Genomic DNA, 20,000 nt, shown 5'->3' on the forward strand with positions numbered 1-20,000 from the left:
GACTCTTCCGTCTCCTGCCCAGGACTTCAAACGACAAAGCCACGACAGATCACGCGGATCCACTTGCTCCAGTCAGGTTCAGGGGCAGAGCGCGAGGATCAAAGCTGGCCTGGGGACAGCAAGTCTCGCCCCTCGCCCCTCGCCCCTCGCCCCTCGCCCCTCGCCCCTCGCCCCTCGCCCCTCGCCCCCTGCCGCCAACTCGCCACACGCCCGCGTCTGCCTGCCCAAAGACCAAGTGCGGGCTGCTGGTGGCAGAGTCACATGTCACGGGAGTGGTCTTGGTCGGGGAGGTGATGAATGCCGTCAGAAAACACAAGCAAAATGATGGGGGATATCCATCCATGCACGTTATCCTTTGCCTGGCTGCGTCTCTCTGTCTCTGCCCGCCCGCACACCACACGCCCCGTGTGCATACCACACACACACACACACACACACACACACACTGCGTCGTCCTTTGCGCCTGGCTGCGTCTCTCTCTGCCTGCACCATCCCCAGGCACACACCCGGCACGCGCACACACACACCCCCGGCCCCACACGGCGTGCACACACGCATCCTCACCCTATCCCCCCCCCCCCCACAAACAGCCCATGAACACCCAGCCCCCACACGCACACCCCTACAACGTGTGCACGCACGCACATGCACACACACAGAGCGTTGTCCTTTGCCTGGCTGTGACGCTCTGCCTCTGTCTCTGCCCACACGCCACACATGCAAGCCCACACACACACACTCGCATCCCGCCCCGCCCCGACCCCCACACCACCCCCCACCCCCCACCCCCACATACACACACACACTGTGTTGTCCTTGGCCTGCCTGTGTCTCTCGGCCTCTGTCTCTTCCCCCGCCCCCCCTCCCGCACCCACAGGCGCACGCCAGGGCTGCACACTCCAACCACGCAACACCACCTGGGCATGTCACAGACACGCCACACACCGCCTCACGCCCCCCCCCCCCCCAACACACAGACACCCGGCCCACGCCACGCACATACGCGTGTGCACGCACACATACACACACGCGCGGGCGCACACACAGTGCTGTCCTTTGCCTGGCTGTGTGATACGATGCCTGTGTCTCTGCCCACACACCACATGCATACCCCCCCCCACACACACACACACGGCCCTCCACACACACACACACACACACACACACCCGGACACACACACACTGCGTTGTCCTTTGCCTGGCTGGGTCTCCCGGCCTCTGTCTCTGCCGCCACGCACACACCCATGTGGCGCACACGCCCCCTCGTGGCACCAATACACCACACACCTACCCACCCTTCCCCCCCCCCCCCCGCAACACACTCTCACACGGCCCCACATGCCACAGAGAACACCACACACCGCCTCGCCCCCACAAACACACACACACCCCCGACACACACACACTGCGTTGTCCTTTGCCTGGCTGTGACCCTCTGCCTCTGTCTCTGCCCACACGCCACACATGCAAGCCCACCCACACACACTCACGTCCCGCCCCGCCCCGCCCCCCCCCCCCACACACACACACAGGCGCGCCCGGCCCTTCACAGCGGCCACACAACACACACACACACACACACCCTCCCCCCCAACACACACACACAGACACACACACAGAGACACACACAGACACACACACAGAGACACACACACACACACACACACACAGCGTTCTCCTTTGCCTGGCTGTGACGCTCTGCCTCTGTCTATGCCCACACACCACACATGCAAGCCCCCCCACACACACACTCACATCCCGTCCCGCCCCGCCCCTCCCCCCCCCGCCCCTCCCCCCCCCCCCAACACACACACAGCGTTGTCCTTTGCCTGGCTGTGACGTGTGACGCTCTGCCTCTGTCTCTGCCCACACACACACACTCACATCCCGCCCCGCCCCGCCCCCCCCCACCCCCCCCACCCCCCCCCCACACACACACACTGTTGTCCTTTGCCTGGCTGGGTCTCTCGGCCTCTGTCTCTCCCCACACACCACATATGCATGCCCACACACACACTCACATCTCGCCCCGCCCCCCACACCACACAACCCCCCCCCCCCCACACACACACACACACACACTGTGTTGTCCTTTGCCTGCCTGTGTCTCTCGGCCTCTCTCTCTTCCCCCGCCCCCCCTCCCGCACCCACAGGCGCACGCCACACGCGCACACCCGTGCCGCCCACACGGCCCCCGGTGGCACCTATACACAGCACACCCACACCACACACCTGCCCGCCCCCCCCCCCCCCCCCACCCAACCACCCACCCACACACTGGGCTGCACACTCCACCCACGCAACACCACCTGGGCATGTCACAGACACGCCACACACCGCCTCCCCCTCCCCCACCTCGCCCCACTGCGTGTGTTCCTGTCCCCTCTCTTTCTCCTTCCTTCCTTCCTCTGTCATCGTCCCTCTGCTTCTCGCTCCCCTCCCTCCACCTTCACAGGACAGGGTGCCTTTAAGATGAGTCTGCCTGTTGTGAATACACCCTGGACATGATGATTGCTACAGTCTGACCTCTCGCGCCTGTAACCTGGGGTGGCGGGGGGTGGGGGCGGGGGGTTGTCAAACATCCTTGGTACGCTAGGGATAGCTTTCTCTGTGGAAGGTGGAAGCCTCCCTTCCGTCTCTCGGTGCAGACAGGCAAACCGACCACAACTCAAAGCAACGGTGTTTGTGCCACGTGGGGCATACCTTCCACGGTCTCTACTGATGGACACACCACCCACTTCACCGAGCACATCCGAGGAGCCTTCACCCAAAGCTCTTGCAAAAGTCTTCAGAACTCTCAGTCTTCCAGTCACCTGCCACCATCAGGCGAGGTGTAGAGAACCGACGGAGAAACTGGAGAAATGACTTCTTCCATGGGGTTGGATGAACGGAGGAACAGGATGCTGAAGTGGATGCCTGACGTCTTGAGGAAAAGAGGATGGGGCGATGGGGGGTGGGGGCGGGGGAGGAAGGGCAGGACGGTCCACTTAGGAGGGCTGGTTGAACATGGACACATAAACTGTACATCCAAAGAATCCACAAGCACCTACTCTATACTATGCCAGCACGGGAAAATAGACGTATGACGTTGCATGAACCTCTAAGGGAAAAGACTCTGAACACCTGAAACGAACACGGCTTTGGAAACCCACCCTAGACTTCATTTCTGCCGTGAGGGTGCTGTCGTGTGCATATCTGAGGGGATTGATATGTCTCCCGGCCATCTGGATTCCAGCTTGTGCTTCATCCAGCCCAGCGCTTCTCATGATGTGTACTCAGCGTGTACGTTCAATAAGCAGGGTGACGATGGACAGCCTTGATGGACTCCTTTCCCTTATTTGGAACCAGCCTGTTGGGTTCCATGTCTAGTTCTAACTGTTGCTTCCTGACCTGCAGAAATACAGATTCCTACAGATTCCTCTTTTTTTTTTTTTTTTTTAATTCCCTAACCTGAGTGGAAAGCGAGAGAGACAGAGAAAAGACAGACGGAGGGACGGGCGGGCGGACAGGCACGCAGGCAGGAAAAAGAAAGAAAGAAAATCATGAAAGGACCTACCGTCCCATCTGTTGTTTTCCAGATACAAAGAGAAAACAAAGGACCGAAAAGGACACGAGGTTTAAAATGGGAATTTGGAAAGATGGACATCCCCTTGGTCACTTCATACAGCACCCCTGTCAACAGAAGGGAATCGTTTCTCTTTTTCTCTCGACCCGGTCCTTCCAGACTTCAGAAACTCTCCGTGGAGGATTCTTATCTCCTTGGCGAGAGTGATTGCCACACGTTCCTTAGGGGCCCAGAGGATATTTCCGTGAAACGGGGGTACACACTTCTGGATAGGAGAGTCGTGTCCTATACGTGTGTGTGTGTGTGTGTGTGTGTGTGTGTGTGTGTGTGTGTGTGTTCCTTTGCGTGTGGTTCTTCACCCGAGACGGGGACTGGAGCCTGAAGTGTTCCGAGCTGCCTCCGCTATCTGGGGACAACAACCCTCTCTCGGGGGGGGGGGGGGGGGGGGGGGCACCACCACGTCCCATGTTCTCTTGTCCTTCTGACGGAGAACTCAAAAGGCCCTGTGCCTGAAGCCCTGCGGATGGAAGCTAGAGGACTTGGTGAACGTTTCTGACGGAGCCTCCCTGGTGGCTCACACGGTCAAGAGTCTGCCTGCGATGCAGGAGACCCGGGTTCCATCCCCGGGCCAGGAAGGCCTCCTGGAGAAGGACATGGCAACCCGCTCCAGGGCCCGACCCCGACGTCTAGAAATCAACCTCCTAGACTGCCTCTCCCTCTGCCGACTGGTTTCTCGAATCCGCTCCAGGGATGAACCTGTGTGTTTCCTTGGTTTCCTTACAAGTGCCTCGGGGGGGGGGCGGCGGAATACCTGATGGCTTGCACCCCAGGCCTGCTTTCCCGCACCCGTCCATCGACATCACGGCCTCCTGAGAGGAGATACGATCACTGTTTCCCTGAATGGAGGATCTGTGCTCAGAAACTCTTGCTGTGACACGGAGGCCCCTACGAACTAACCTATTTCGCCCTTCCCTCCTTCCTGCCTTCTGGATTTTTTTTTTTTTTTTCCTTTCCCTTTCTTTCCTTTTTTTTTTTTTTTTTCTTTCCTTTCTTTTTCTCTCACGTCCATGCACACGCACACGCACACGCGCCGTCTCTCACGTACACACGTACATGCATGCACTCACACACAGTCACCAGCTCAGCTTTTCATGGGTTCCGGGCAAGGGTCAAGAGGAGGGAAAACTGGTGGGGTCCGGAGTAGGCCGCCGTCCCCACCCCACCCCACCCCACCCCACCCCACTGCACGTGAACCTCCGTGCCCTGTGGAGTGTTTTGGAGTCAAGTGACTTAAGAGCCGGCCAGCGCCAGAGGGACGCTCTGCCCCTCCCTCCTTTTCTGTCTCTCTGAAGGCAGGCAGGAAGGAAAACCTCCTCCCGCGGAAGGGAAGATGTCAAGGGACGGTGGCTGCTTCGACGCACGTCCGTCCGTGATCCTCACATGCATGACCCGGGTTTCCTGGGTTACACAAAGGAGGAGACTCCTTTGGCCTGACACGTAGGCGAGTCTGTCCCTCGGCCTCCCTCCCCATCCCCCAGCCCCCTTCCTCCGCGCGGGGCCGAAGGGGCCGTCTCAAGGTGGAGACGTGGAATGGCTGGGTGGGGCGGATCACCATTCAATAGAGAGAAGCTCGAGGCGAAGTCAGAGGCTCTGACTTGACTGGAAAGCTTTCTGCATTTGAATGAAGCTATCCGACGAGGCCCTGCAGGGGGAGGGTGGGGGAAGGTGGGGGTGGGGCCCACAGACAATAGCCCCTGCCTGCAGGGCCTGCCGGCCTGCCGGGCTGAGGAGGCCCTTTGGAGGCGGCGGCGGCGGCGGGGCCACGTCCCCGACTCCTGCAACTCGATCCCTTCAAGGAAACTTCTGGGGTGACTCCTGTCCAGGGAATCCTCCAGATGGGCCCGTTTCTGAAAAAGGCCCGAGTCACAGTTGTGACAGGTTCTCTGGATCTCTTGACACATGGATTGACCTGCACCCTCCCATCCTGTCAGATCCTTTGGACACGCTTGAAGAGGTCTTTGGCCTCGGCCAGAAAACAAGCCGAGAGAAACACACACGTGTTTGTCTGTGTGTTTGAACGGGGCGGAAAATGATGCGTGGCCGTGGATTGGAGAGAAACCTGCTCCTCTCACACGCCTGAAGGCAGGGAGTTCTCAGGGGGACGGACGGAACCTGCCTTCACTTCTCAGGGGGACCGGGACGGTCCCCTCGCCTCACGCGCCCCCGACCCCTAGCCCAGTCCCCCACTCCCGTCTCCCTAACCTCACACTCCCCCACCCCCACCCCCACCCCGGCCACCGAGGGGGGCCCGGGGAGGGATGGCTGTCTCAGCCCCGGTTCTGAGATGTCACTTGGGAAACCGCTCTAGGCCGAGATGCCAGATGGCCGCCCTGCCGCTTGGGGTCCGTCTCCATCACCCATGCCCGAAAGGCACGTGAGATCACGGACCGCACATCAGATCGGATCAGAGCAGATCAGTCGCTCAGTCGTGTCCGACTCTTTGCGACCCCGTGAGGCGCAGCACGCCAGGCCTCCCTGTCCATCACCAACTCCCGGAGTTCACTGAGACTCACGTCCATCGAGTTCGTGATGCCATCCAGCCATCTCCTCCTCTGTCGTCCCCTTCTCCTCTTGCCCCCAATCCCTCCCAGCATCAGAGTCTTTTCCAACGAGTCGACTCTTCGCATGAGGTGGCCAAAGGACTGGAGTTTCCGCTTTAGCGTCATGCCTTCCAAAGAAATCCCTGGGTTGATCTCCTTCAGAATGGACTGGTTGGCTCTCCTGGCAGTCCAAGGGACTCTCAAGAGTCTTCTCCAACACCACGGTTCAAAAGCATCCATTCTTCGGCGCTCGGCCTTCCTCACAGTCCAACTCTCACATCCATACCTGACCACAGGAAAAACCATAGCCTTGACTGGACGGACCTTTGTTGGCAAAGTCATGTCTCTGCTTCTGAATAGGCTATCTAGGTTGGGCATGACTTTCCTTCCAAGGAGGAAGCGTCTTTTAAGGTCGTGGCCGCAGTCACCGTCTGCAGTGATTTTGGAGCCCAGACCCATAAAGCCTGACGCCGTGTCCACTGTTTCCCCGTCTGTTTCCCGTGAAGGGATGGGACCGGATGCCCCGATCTTCGTTTTCTGAATGTTGAGCTTCAAGCCAACGTGTTCACGCTCCTCTTTCACTGTCCTCAAGAGGCTCTTGAGTTCCTCTTCACTTTCTGCCCTAAGGGTGGTGTCCTCTGCCTCTCTGAGGGGATTGATATTTCTCCCGGCAATCTTGATTCCAGCTTGGGTGTCTCCCGGCCCAGCGTTTCTCATGATGGACTCTGCGTATAAGGTAAATACACAGGGTGGCGAGATACAGCCGTGACGAACTCCTTTTCCTATTTGGAACGCGTCTGTGGCTCCGTGTCCAGTTCTAACCTCGAGAGGCAGGTCAGGGGGTCTGGTATGCCCATCTCTCTCAGAATTGTCCACAGTTTACCGTGATCCACGCAGGCAAAGGCTTGGGCATAGTCCACGAAGCAGCAATAGACGCTTTTCTGGAACTCTCTTGCTTTTCCCATGACCCAGCGGACGTTGGCCATTTGCTCTCTGGTTCCTCTGCCTTTTCTCAAACCAGCTTGAGCATCAGGAAGCTCACGGTTCACATATTGCGGAAGCCTGGCTTGGGGAATTTTGAGCACGACTCTACTAGCGTGTGAGAGGCGTGCGAGTGTGCGGTCGGTTGAGCATGCTTTGGCGTGGCCTCTCTTTGGGATTGGAATGAACACGGACCTCTTCCAGTCCTGTGGCCACGGCGGAGGTTTCCAAATGTGCTGGCATAGTGAGTGCAGCACTGTCACGGCATCATCTTTCAGGATTTGGACGAGCTCCCCTGGAATTCCATCGCCTCCACTAGCTTTGTTCGTAGTGATGCTTTCGAAGGCCCACTTGAGTTCACATTCCAGGAGGTCTGGCTCTAGGTCCGTGATCACACCATCGTGATGATCTGGGTCGTGAAGATCTTTTTTGTACGGTGCTTCTGTGTATTCTTGCCGTCTCTTCTCCACATCTTCTGCTTCTGTTAGGTCCATACCATGTCTGTCCTTGATCGAGCCCATCTTGGCATGACACGTTCCTTTGGTATCGCTGACGTTCTGGAAGAGATTCCCTAGTCTTTCCCGTTCTGTTGTTGTCCTCTCTGTCTGGGCACGGATCGCTGAAGAAGGCTTTCGTCTCTCTTCTTGCGAGTCTTTGGGACTCTGCATTCAGATGGTTATATCTTTTCTTTTCTCCTTTGCTTTTCGCTTCTCTGCGTCTCACGGCTATGTGGAAGGCCTTCCCAGACAGCCATGTTGCTTTTTGGCGTTTCTTTTCCATGGGGATGGCCTTGATCCCTGTCTCCTGCACCATGTCACGAGCCTCCTTCCATAGTTCCTACGGACAGCACGTAGCGCCCCCGGGACCCACGAAAGGATCCTCCTGAACACAGGACGGCGATGGTTATGGATCCACGTGGAGGGCGTCGATATCCCCACCTGATGCGTGACTAGGAGTCACACAGACTCGATGGGTGTGAGCTTGGATGGGGTGCCCTATCCGGAGCGATCACGTGGGTCAGAAAGCACACGCGGAACAGAACCAAACCGGAGACCGCAGCCAAGTCGAGGGCGGGCGGAACCCGAGGACCTCCCCGGTCCCGTGGCATCCTGTGCCGTACGCAGCCTTTCTCGATGGCCAGGAGAGACGTGGAATGTATGGGGTGTCGTGCCCGAAACCACGCCACGGAGAGTGATCGCGTCTGACGCTCATCGTCTCTAAAAAGATACATACGCCGGGTCTCTTTATAAAACGATGGAAGGAGATCTTTGAATGCCAGAGGGTATGACATGGGAAAGACACATCCAAGTGGACTCAGCATGGCCGAGAGAGCTCCCCCAAATAGAGAGGGGAGGCCATGGAGGAAGAGGTCCGTGTGTCTCCGTCTGGACGGAATGTACCCTTGGAGCACTTCCTGGGTCCCAGAGGCCTCCACATCCTCGAAGGAAACAGCGTTCCCGAAATGCAAGAGACCTCTCCTACCCTCCCCTTTCCCTAAATACCTTGCGACCCTCTACCCTGGAAGAAGAAACCTGTCCTTCTTTGCATGACAGCAAATCCTAAGTGCTCTCAGCTGGCTTGACAACCTCACGAGGCTCAGCTTTCTAGGCCCCTGACTCTTTCCTGGGGAACATGCCCTGGGTTTTATGGAAATCTGTGTCCCTGCATGGCAATCTCTAAGTCACCCCCCACCCCCACCCCCACCCCAAATAAAGCTTTCTTTTCTTTTCTTTTCTTTTGGCGCAGCCAATACAGACTCTTCATTGAAAGATACTAAAACTAGGTGATGTTATGTGTTTCATGTCCCGGTGTATTGAAATAGAATGTTCTTCGTGAAGGACGTACAACATCCTTCGTTCTAACGGGTACAGAATGGTGACTTGATGCACCTGTCTGTTGCAAAAGAATCATTCATGACCACCCAAGCGGTAGCTCATAGCTGGATCACAACCCATACATCTCATGACTGTATGCGAAAGAAAGTGAAGTCGCTCAGACTCTTTGCGGCCCCACGGACTGTAGCCTACCAGGCTCCTCCATCCATGGAATTTTCCAGGCAAGAATACCGGAGTGGGTTGCCATGTCCTTCTTCCGTTGTATGGGAAGTGAATGGGTCATGTCCACGGTCATGGCAACTTTCGAATACGATAATGCTGCTGCTGCTGCTGCTGCTGCTGCCGCCGCCGCCGCCGCCGCCGCCGCCGCCACTGCTCAGTCGCTTCCATCGTGTCCGAATCTGTGCGACCCCGTAGACGGTAGCCCGCCGGGCACCCCCGTCCCTGGGGTTCTCCAGGCAGGAACACTGCGGTGGGTTCCCATTTCCTTCTCCGAGGCGTGAAAGGGAAAAGGGGAAGGCCAGTCGCTCGGTCGTGTCCGACTCTGTGCGACCCCGTGGACTGCGGCCCACCGGGCTCCTCCGTCCACGGGATTTTCCGGGCAAGAGGACTGGAGTGGGGTGACGTTGCCTTCTCCGCATATGAGACGGCGATACCGATAAGGCTGTTCTTTAGAATCACCGTGCTCTTTGTGACGTAGACAGTATATATGTACCTTATCCGTGAAGTTCCCGCCGCCCCCGCCCTTACATCGATCGACATCTTCCCATGTCTCCCTCCCCCAGCCGCTCTGTGATGATCGTTTTCATTGCTTTAGATGGCCTTGCATGGCATGGAAGTGACAGGAGACGCTCTGTTTCTTTCTCTACCTGACTTATTCATTGGGCATCCCTCCCTAAGTCACATCCATGCTATCACGACGTAAGAACGTGTTCATTCCTGGGGCTACCTGGGACACCTAGATCTACCTATCCATGGATCTCCATCTGGATCGTGGATCTTCTGGATCTAGTCTTCCCTAGATGGACACTTCGGCGGGTTCCCCATCTTGGCTCTTGTGAATGATGCTGCGATGGACCTGGGAGTGCAGACCTCTCTCTAGGTGAGATTCAGGTGTTCATGTCCTTCGATGTATACCCCGAAGTGAGATTGTTGGCAGGATCCATCATTTCTCAACCACGACTCGTTTCTAAGTCCTTCTGAGGTGATCCGGTCGCTGCTGCTGCGGCTGCCGCTAAGTCGCTTCCGTCGCGTCCGACTCTGTGCGACCCCGTAGACGGCAGCCCGCCAGGCTCCCCCCTGTCCCTGGGGTTCTCCAGGCGAGAACGCTGGAGTGGGTTGCCACGGCCTTCTCCAATGCCTGGAAGGGAAGAGCGAAAGGGAAGTCGCTCAGTCGTGTTCGACTCTTCCCGACCCCATGGACTGCGGCCTACCGGGCTCCTCCGCCCACGGGAGTTTCCGGGCGAGGGGACTGGAGTGGGTTGCCATTGCCTTCTCCGGAGATCCGGGGAACGATCCGTTCTTTGCCCATAGACGCCGTGGGAATCAAAGCGACTGCATACGTCTTAGGGAAGACGGCGACGGCGACGACGACGACGACGACGACCCAAACGCTCCCGAGAGCACCGTGGAACCAGAGGGTGTGTCCGCGGGATGATTCCCCGGTGCCAGCTTTCCACGGCTCGTTCGCGTCCACACGCCCCCTGCGGTCGGCAGGTTGTTCGATAGACACGGAACCACGGTTGTCACGGGCCGGGGTTGCCTAGGTGCCGGTCGATCCCCAGATGAGTGGGGTGATGACAGAGTCCTTAGGGAACGGAGCGGAGACGCATAGAATGAGTTCCACGAGACGAGTGGGATGAGAAGAGAAGAACGAGGGGAAGTGGTGCCTGGGGAGCCAGACATGGTCGAACAGAAGAGAAAACGTGTCAGACGAGAGGGGAGAATGATTCCAAGTCCGTGGAGCAGCATGGGGGAGACAGGCCCAGGAGATGCGAGCAGAGGCTGGGGGCACGGCACACCTGGGCCGGTGAGCACGCAGGGAGCCGAGAGGGATGGCCGTGCGTCGTCTGCAGGTCCGCGCGGGCCGATCTCCAGAGCCCGGACTGTGAGGGATTTCGTGAGAACAGTCAGGCTCACGGGGCCCGAGGGTGACGTCTCCACGGTGCTCTCGGCACTGTACGGAGAGCTTCCCGCGCTTCCGACGGCACGGAGAGCTGGGGTTTCTTTAGGCGTATCTACAGAAGATTCAGGGAGCTTCCCGAGGGATAGGACTAGGTATTGGCCGATCGCGTCCGATCTTAGGCCGTCTCGCTGGATGATCATTGGCCGTCTTTGATGTCTGTGGGGGCGTGCTGGGTCTTCATGGCCGTGCAAGCTGTTCTCTCTCTGTGGAGAGAGGGGGCCGCTCTACGGTCGTGCGTCTGGGCTTCTCGTGGCTGTGGTTCCTCTTGGGGCGCGGGGGCACTGGGGCACGTGGGCTTCAGTGGCTGCTGGGTGTGGGCTCGACACTCGCAGCGGCCAGGATCTAGAACACAGACTCCATCACCGAGGCATATGGGCAGCGTGTGGGCTCTTCCCGGACCGGGGGTGAAACCCATGTCTCCTGCCTGGGCACGGGGTGGTTTGCCACGGGGCCCCCGGGGAAGCCCCGGTCCCGAACTCGAGGCGGATCTCTTGACGTCACCGCTTTTTCTTGGAGGGTTTCGAAACGGTCGGGCCAGGGAAAAGGACACAACCTGTACGTCCTTTCAATGGGATCCCTGAGGCCAGGAGGAGCCGTGCAGACGCCGATGAGGGAGGAAGGGGATGATGTCGCCTTTTGGTACGGTGAGGATCGGACTCGCAGTCCACGCTCCTGTTCCCACCGCTCCCCTCCGTGAACTGGAGTTCGAATCTCGATGGGCCTCTGAGCCCACACCTGGCTGGCCTCCATCATGCCGGGTTGACCTTCGGTTCTCACAAACCGGCACGCTTGCTGCCTCTCGACGTGTCCTAGAGAAGACGACATCGGATTCCATAGTAGATCAGCGTCTTGGACGAGCGACGGCACGACAGCCACAACAAGTGGGATGGATACACACAAACGTTGGTTTCTTTTGGACTATGAGCCCACCTCTGTTCGTGTGTGTGTGTGTGTGTGTGTGTGTGTGTGTGTGTGTGTCTGTGAGAGAGAGAGAGAGAGAGAGAGAGAGAGAGAGAGAGAGAGAGAGAGAGAGAGAGAGAGGCCTTTGTGGTTCTAAAGCAAGAAGCACTGAGGAGTGAAGACATTCTTGAACGAACATATTTTCCTTCATTTCAGTCGTGATGGTGCCATGATTTGGAGGACGACGTGGACTGTTTCGGGGTAGATGATTTTAGAAGGCTGTGAAGGGACTTCCCTGCCTGGTGGTCCAGTGGTGAAGAATCCACCTGCCGAGGAGGCAGGGGACAGGGTGTTTTCGATCGATCCCTGATCCGGGAAGATGCCGCCGGGCTCCGGGCAGGTTCGATACGAACCTACAGAACGGACAGTGCCAGGCGTGAAGGCGAGGGCAGACGGACGGGGGACTCTGGACGAGGATGACTGACGCGGACGGACACGGACGTCTCCGTGTAGGTGGGTCGTGGCCGGCACGCTCCTCTGGGGCAGGATGTTCCTAGGACCGTTGGGGAGCGTGCGCGCGCGCGTGCGCGTGGGAGGAGCAGGGGACCGAAGGGCATTCTCTGTCCTCTCTGCTCCACGGGGCCCGCGGGACCCTAATCGGCTCCAAGAGAGGATGCCTCCGATGGAAAGACAAACCCACACGTGAGGGACCCTCCCTTCTGGTTCACTTGGATTCTGAGAGCGTGACGGTCAGGTGCACTCAACGCTCTGGATGTCTGTGCTTCCTGAGATCCCGGCCTACTCACGGGAAGGACCCGTGGAAGCCGGATGAGATCTCCCTCTGCACGGCGGCGGCGGCTCCAGGGTGCACACGTTTCAGTGGCTACGGCTTGTGGACATCGCACCGAGAGCCTAACCCCCGGTGTGCCCGACGCCTGTGTCCACGATGGGTGAACAGTTCTAAGTGCGGGAAGCCCCAAACTTGCCACTGCCTGTTCGATCCGCAGGGACTCTGCGAAGAACAAACGTGCCCGGTCTCCTGACCGATTCCCCTTTTCGGAGCCAGCCTGGTGCGTGATCTCTTTTCCAGGCCTCAGGCACACACTGGCGCTGGGGAGCTGTGTCCCTGTTCCTCCTCCTCCTCCTCCTCTTCCTCCTCCTCCTCCTCCTCCTCCTCCTCTCTGTCCCCACCCTTCCCCCCACACGCAGGCTCCCCCACCCCGCCTGGCCCCGGCCCGTCCGGGTCTCCCCCACCCGCAGACAAGGCCAGGAAAAACACGGTCCCCGAACGACGCAGCCGAGAAACAGTGGAAGTCCACTTGGATGCTGTTAGGAGACACCTGAGCAGACCTAGGCCAACACTGCCACCCCGTGTGGGGTGAGAGGCCAGCGCGAGAGGAGCTCGACAGTTCAGAGGAGGGGGAAGAGGAGCAGGAGGGGGAGAGGGCGGCGGGGGGTGGCGGTGGGGTGGGTTGGGGAGGGGAGGGACAGGCTGAAGCTGTCTCAGGGCGATGACGTGGATGAAAACGTTCCCCTTCAGAAGGGCGCTCCAAAGAGATCGTGGCGGCGGGACCTGGAGAGCACAAAGGGCTTCGTTTTGGAGGCTGATCTTCAAGCTGGGAGTGGGGTGGGGGGTGGGGGGAGGGGGATCATCCAGACAGAGGAAAGACACCAGGCCCGAGAAGGCAAGAGAGATGCTTTACACAAGTGAATCGGATGCTTTTCTGTCCATGTGTTCCCTAATCACACTCTCACGGAAAGCCAGCCAGCCAGCCAGCCAGCCAGCCACCATCGTTTCGCTCCTTTTCTGTTCTCTACATTTTGAACGGCGAGTGAGCGAGAGAGTCTTCCAATGGTTTGAGAGGAGTTTGGAATGTCGTGGGACCATGGTACTTTTCAGCCATGGATGAACGTGACGGCTTCTTTTGTCCGCTTCGGCGTTCAGGGTTATCCCGAACTCCCCCTGCCGAGTGAGGCCTGTGTATCGCTGTGTGCTGGAGGACACCGTGCTGTCCACATCTTGATCTTGGACTGAACAAAGCCACCTTGGGGAGTGTGTTCGGTTGCTTGGCTTCGTTTCCTTTCCCTATGGCACTCACCTGACCGTCCTGTCCACTCTTGGGATCGTTCATCTCCCCCTCCCCCTCAAGGCAATCGGGTCCTTTTCTTTCTCCTCCTCCTCACCCTAGTTTCTCCCCCCCTCCCCCCCCTCCCCCCACACACACAAGTCCCACTCTTCTCAAATAGACGTCTAACTGACTGCCAACCTTTTCTTTTGCCTTCTTTCCTTCCTTCCTTCTTTCCTTCCTTCCCTCCTTCTTCCTTTCCTTTTATTTTGGGGGGGGGGGCGGGGGGCGGGGGGCGTCCCCCCCTTTAATTTTCAGCTTGTACAGACGAGGTTTTCGTGTAGCACATGACACAGCGATCACCAGGATACATCTAGTTAGTGACTGTCCGTCACCACTTGGTGTCACGGCAAATGACATTTGCCATTTGGTGTCAAGACGTGCCCGCGACTCATGCATTTCATAAGTGGAAGGTTGCACCGCTTCGTCTGTCTCCCTCACCAGTGGCACTCACTCATTCTCTCCCACCCCCAACCCCCGCCCCTCCCTCCTCTGGCCAACCCCCACCCCCCCCGACCCCCGTGTGTTCCTTTGTAGTATCTCTGAGCCTGTTTCTGTTTGGTTCTGTTCTGTTCACGGTGTATGGTTTGGTAGGTTCTGCATGGAAACGACTGATCTGAGGTATTTCATGTAGCATAATACCCTCTAAAGGTCTCTCCAGGTTCCTGCAGACTGTGAGATTTCATTCCCTTCTGGTGGTTGAGTCCCATTCCTGTGTGTGTGTGTGTGTGTGTGTGTGTGTGTGTGTGTGTGTGTGTGTGTGTGTGTCTGCATGCCCGTGTGCACGCGCGCACGTGAATAGATCCAGGCGTAGGCACACAGACAGAGTTCTAGCATGATGTGTGAACGGATGTCTACCTAGGGATAGGGGTCGATCCCTCACATACACACGTCCGTATCTTCTTTGTCCCCTCCCTCCGTGGGCACCCTGTGGAGTTGCTGGGTTGGGTCGAATGGGGGAATCTTTGGGGGAGGGTACATCGCAGGACTCTTTTCCCTAGGGATGTGGTTTCTCTGTCTGTGAGGCGCCAGGGGATGAGATCTGATCTCTCTGAGTCCGCCCACAGTTTTCTCAGCTGCAGAAAAGACGCGTTCGATCCATCAGGAGCCACTGTCCTCTGAGGGTTCGAACTTGCTGTCGTGAGAGCGATTCCCGGCTCCCGGGCCTTTCCCCTCCGAATGAGAAGGATCATTGTCCAGGGAAACGCCCCGGGGGGGGGGGGGGGTGCTTCCGTGAGCCCGCCCCCACCCCCAGCAGCCCCAGCCCAGCCCAGCCCAGCCCAGCCCAGCCCTGCCGTGGATGTGTGTTCTCCCTTGTGCTTCTGGGTGTCTGTCTGTTCTACCTTTCTTTGGAAGGAAGGGGTCTGTTCGGGCCTCCTGCCCACTTCGCTCATCGGGGGTTGTTTCCCTTTTGGAGGTTGAGGTGTCTGACGCCTTGATCGGTGTTGGACAGAAAAGCCCCTTTTGCGATATGCTTGTGCTTTCCCCGTATATACGGGCGTGTGCGCGCACACGACAGACAGACAGACAGACAGACACACACACACACACGCGGATGTGTGTTTCCGTCCGGGTATGTACGTGTGTGTCTGTGAGTATATATATGTACGTATATACACCTATAGATAAACACACACGCGCGCACGTAGACATCCACGCAGACACATGGCTATAGATGCACACGTACACTGATGCATATGTCCACGTATGTATACACACGCGCGTTTGCGTACGTGTATACATGTGTGCGCATCTATGCACATCAACCTGTGTATAGGCACTCTGGATGCACGCGGGCACCTGTACATACGTACATGGGTGCACGTCTACGTGTGTGTGTGTACATATATATATATATATGTACAGACACATACACACACGTGCGTATGTAGGCACATAGACACGCGTACGTCTGTGTGGATGTACATATGCTCTATGTAGACGTCTACGTATGCGTCCGTACGTATGCATACATGTGTACATACACGTGTGCACATACACACGCAGATATGTGTGTCTATGCAAGCATGCACGTATGGGTACGCATAGACGTGCATCCACACCTGTGCGCAGACATCACACGTATACACACGTGTGCATCTATATGCGTTGACACGTCCGCATGTATTTGTATGTGTGTGCCTATGTATCCCGACGTCTCTGCACATGTGAGCACGTGTATTCACGCCTGTGTCTATCCGTGTACGTAGGTGTATAGAGGCCTCTGTATGCGTATATACACGCAAGCATACACGCACACTAGAAATGCCTAGGCATACACGTGCGCACACAGACACGTGCGTGTACGTGAGCATGCCCTTCGTACGTGTGTGTGTATACGCATGCGTGCACGTATATATAGACGCGAATACGCGTGCATATACATATGTACACGCGTATATGCACATGTGTATGCATTCTCTGTCCCTCTCCCTCTCCCTCTCCCTGTCTCCCTCTCCCTGTCTCCCTCTCCCTCTCTCCCTCTCCCTCTCTCCCTCTCCCTCTCTCTCTCTGACTTTTAAGCTGCCAGGACAGTTCTACGACTTGACTTTCCTGCCTGGTGGTTTTGTTTCATTTCGTTCCTGAGCTACGTCAAAAAGGTATTTATTCATTGAGTTGGCTGTTGTCATGGGACCCGGGGTTTATTTAGTGGATCCCTATGGACCCGGTCCTCCTCACCAGCACGCCCCTCAACACCACCCCCCACCCCCCCGAGCCCCCACCCCTCCCGCCACCCCCCGCAGCCCTGCCACCGCCGCACCCCCCCCCCCCCCCCCCCCACCAGACCTCCCGGGCCGTCCGCCTTTCCGGTGTTTGTGGCCAGTGAGTTTGAAATCCATGGTCTCCTGACCTCAAGTGCACTTTCCCCACCCACCCGCGCATGCTTGTGTGTGCTGTCTTTGGACTTTGTCACGGTGCCTCTACCCAGGTTGAGTTTTGTTTTCTCTTCTTGGGGGGTCCGAGTGTCTCCTTCTTTTCCTTTCTTGCTCCTAGGCTTGCGTGTCCGTGTCTGTGTCTGTGTGTCTGTGTCTGTGTCTGCTTTCGAAAGTCCTGCTTTGTTCTCTCAGCAGCGCTTGCCTGGTTTCGTTTTGCCGGTCCCTCCCTCCCTCCCTCCCGCGCCCCTCTTTCGGGGGCCCGGGGGGCCGGGGGTTCCTGGGATGTCACTGGTGCCCCTCTCTCCGCCCACCCCGCCCCGAGCCCCCGCCGCCCGCCTGCGTCTCCGTGGCATGTCCCCCCACCACCCTGGAATCGCGTGGGGGATCGCGTCTCTTTCGTGGCAGCCTCCAGGGGAGAGATCTCCCGGCTCCTCTCCCTTCCTCTGCGGCCGGGGTCGCGTCGCGTCGCGTCGCGTCGCTCGGCGGCGGAGGCTCCGGGCCGAGCTCGGGCGTTTGGGCGGCCGGCGCTGTGGCGTCCCCGGCGGCCGGCGACAGCGACCCGTCCTCGGGACGTTCGAGCCGGTTGTCGGGAGCCACCTGGCGGCCGCTTGTATATTGTCCCTCGTCCTCCGGAGCTTCGGCGAGCCCTTCAGGAGGGTTGTGACTCAGCAGCCGGGCCCGAGGCAGAGCTCTCAGTCACCGGCTACGCTGGCGGCGACAGTCCCGGTGGCGCCGAGGCCTAGGGACGTCCTGCTGTCGCCGGAGATTGGTTCTCTAGGTTTCTGAGGAGGGTGATCGTCGCGGCGCTCCGGGGCCGGGCTCTGGGGTGGCCGGACCGGGTCGACCAGCATCTCCCCGTGCCCCTGTGGCCGCGGAGACGGACCGGCCGGACCCTCCCAGGGACGGGCCGCCGCGGTGGGCAGGGAGAGGGTCTTCCCTGCCCGGAGCGCCTGGACTCGGGCTCGGCGGTCCGGACTCCTCCTGGGCCGCCCTCAGGAGCGTTTGCTTCGCCCTCGGCCCCGCTCCGGAGGTGGGGACCGGCCCGGACTGTGGCTTGGAGGTCGCCGGAGGGCGCACCTGGGTCCGGGCCCTCGGGTGCTTTCTGAACGAGGTGCTTTCCGCGTCGCACTCCGGAGGTGGGGACCCGCCCGCCGGAGTCGTGAGGGTTGACGGGGAGAGGCGGGCGCGTGTGCGGTCCCCCCCCCCCCCCCCCCCAACCCCACCCCGTGGGGTCCGGTGGCCGAGGCGTCTCCCGGCACACATGCTGTTACTTTTTCAAAGTCTCGATGGGTTCGGAGACGGGGATGGACCGGACCCTGCTTCCGCGGGTGGCCGGGGAGGGCGCGCTCGACCCTTCAGCGTGCCCTCGTGGGTCTCGGTCGTCGGACGTGACTTTGTCTCACCCCTCCCCAACTCCCTGAATCCCGGTCAGGAGGTGGGGACCGGCTCGGGCCGTCCTGGGTGCCCCATCTAGGACGGTCTGGGCCCCGGGCGCGGTCCCTGGTCGGGGCCCGCTCGTCTCGTTGGAGGCGCCTCGCTGACGGTTCGTTCTTCTTGTTTCTTGATGCCCATTGAAGCCAAATCCCCTTTCGGAGACTCCGACGGACCGGTACCCCTACCGGTTTGGGCGAAGTGGGGAGGGCACCCCGGGCCAGCTCCCTCTCCCTTGGTGGGTGTCCGCGGCCCCACTTGGGCCACCACACGCCCCGTCCCCCTGCTCCCCTCCCCCCGGTCGACCAGATGAACCCGCCCCCCCCCCCCCCCCCCCCCCCCCACGCAGAGAGCTCCGGGCCTGGTGTTTATGGGGTAGCGCTGGGGACAGGTGGCCGGGCCAAGGTTCCGGGGTTCCTCCATGCGAGTCGTGGATGGGCCCCGCTGTCGGCTGCTGTCATTTCGTCACCCTTAATGGGCCTTTTTTACCACCAGGTAAGTGCTGACACGGTCTCCTTCGGTGTCTGCCGCCGAGGACTTTGGGTCTCTAGATGCACGCGGGGCTCTGAGCCTTCGGGCCGCCAGCTGGTGCCCGGTTCGGCCCTTGCCGCTGGAGCCGCCCGCCTGGGCCTGTGCGCCGGCTCCCGTGCGGTGGTGGTGGTGGTGTCTAGCTGACCCGACCCGTGGTGCCACCTCCGGTCTCTGGGCGACCCGAGGGTGGCGGGGCGAGGCGCTGTGGGTCTTCTACCCTGTGCGCTCCCCGCTGCGGGCACCCGGTGAAGGCTGAGATGCGGCCCCCGCCCTATGGGCTCCGTGCCACGTGTCAGGCGTTCTCTTCCTGGGGTCGTGGGCCGCTCTCGCCTGAGGCGAGGTGGGGGGGCGGAGGTTGCCGGTGGGGCTTAAAGCGGGCCCCTCTGGTGACTGTCCTCGCCGCGCCTCCCCCCCTGCTCCACCTTGGCTCAACCGATCGATGTGGTGTGGTCGTGCTCTCCCGGGCCGGGCCTAAGCCGTGCCAGACGAGGGACGGGCGTTCCTGGTGAACGCGTCCGCTCTTCTCGGTCTGCTCACGGGGCCCCTCGCCTGTCTTTCCCCCCTGCCCGTCGTGGAGGGTGAGGAAGGCAGGAGTTGGGTTGCGGTCTCTGGCCCTGACCTTCGGTCTCCTGTCCCCCGCCTCGGGGCGTCAGTGGGGGCCGTGGGTCTGTTGACACAGCAGATGCTCTCGCTTCGCCTTCCCGGCGTGTGCTCTGCGAGCGGCTCTCCCCGCGGTGGGGAGGGCTCTGCCGCTGCTGCGCTGCGCGCCCCCCTCCCCGCGCGGGTGCGCGAGCGTCCCTCGGTGGTGCCCCTGGAGCGCTCCAGGTCGTCCCTCAGGTGCCTGAGGCCGAGCGGCGGTGTCGTTTCCCTTAACCCCGGTGTCCTCCTCGGGTCCCCGCCGCGGTGGTGTGTGTGCGTGTCCCGTGAGTGGCTCTCGTCGGGAGGAGGGGTCGAGGCGGTAGGAGAGGCG

At 59.6% G+C, this 20,000-nt stretch overlaps 1 long non-coding RNA gene across 1 annotated transcript in view; it reads right to left on the reverse strand.

Moving 5' to 3' along the window:
* The window catches only part of LOC129634968 (uncharacterized), a 14,005-nt gene extending 722 nt beyond the window's left edge, over positions 1-13,283 (reverse strand). Inside the window, exon 1 of the long non-coding RNA XR_008706033.1 lies at positions 6,139-13,283. This is a non-coding gene — a long non-coding RNA (uncharacterized LOC129634968). The remainder of the gene's footprint in view (positions 1-6,138) is intronic.
* Between the last annotated feature and the right edge of the window lie 6,717 nt (positions 13,284-20,000).

The sequence above is a fragment of the Bubalus kerabau genome, chromosome 20 (genome assembly GCF_029407905.1).
Source record: "Bubalus kerabau isolate K-KA32 ecotype Philippines breed swamp buffalo chromosome 20, PCC_UOA_SB_1v2, whole genome shotgun sequence".
Taxonomy (NCBI): domain Eukaryota; kingdom Metazoa; phylum Chordata; class Mammalia; order Artiodactyla; family Bovidae; genus Bubalus; species Bubalus kerabau.